The sequence below is a fragment of the Sinocyclocheilus anshuiensis genome, unplaced genomic scaffold (assembly GCF_001515605.1).
Source record: "Sinocyclocheilus anshuiensis isolate Anshui unplaced genomic scaffold, SAMN03320099.WGS_v1.1 scaffold1916, whole genome shotgun sequence".
NCBI lineage: Eukaryota > Metazoa > Chordata > Actinopteri > Cypriniformes > Cyprinidae > Sinocyclocheilus > Sinocyclocheilus anshuiensis.
In genome coordinates, this window is record NW_015558589.1 from 447,370 (window position 1) to 447,878 (window position 509).

The 509-nt window shown below is 41.8% G+C and overlaps 1 protein-coding gene across 1 annotated transcript in view; it reads left to right on the forward strand.

The window, feature by feature from the left end:
• Positions 1 to 509, forward strand: part of nrxn2b (neurexin 2b) — a 128,580-nt gene that overhangs the window by 7,420 nt on the left and 120,651 nt on the right. The gene's annotated exons all lie outside the window — the stretch shown is intronic.

Below are 509 nucleotides of genomic sequence, written 5' to 3' on the forward strand. Positions count from 1 at the left end.
CACACACACACACACGCACACACTCACACACACACACACATGCTTAATTAACACTAACTAGAGTTTTTCTTGATGGAATGATTTCTGTTTCTTCTCAAATTGATTAATGATAATGAATCAGGCACCTATCTGTCTAAACCACTTATTCACTAAACTGATTCACTAAATCAGACTAAATGTTTTCTCAGTGTTCAGAAAGCTCTTTGGAGAAGATGGTCTGTTTTTCGGATGAAGTGTCCGGTCAGAGATCCTGCGGCTCTTTCATTATTTGGATTCGCTGCGAGTCGTTCACTGGATCGAGTCCAGCAGATTTCAGCTTTATTTTGTCCTTGTCATATAGAGGGGAGCCAAAAACTGTGTGAGTCTCTGGTTCCTCGTGTGTGTTTGACTTCAGTTTGACAGAAACACCTTCAGCGCTGCTCAGGAATTACAGTGTTTGTTACAGGGTCGATGTTGAGCAAATGATGTGTGTGTGTGTGTGTGTGTGTTTGTGTGTGTGTGTGTGTGTG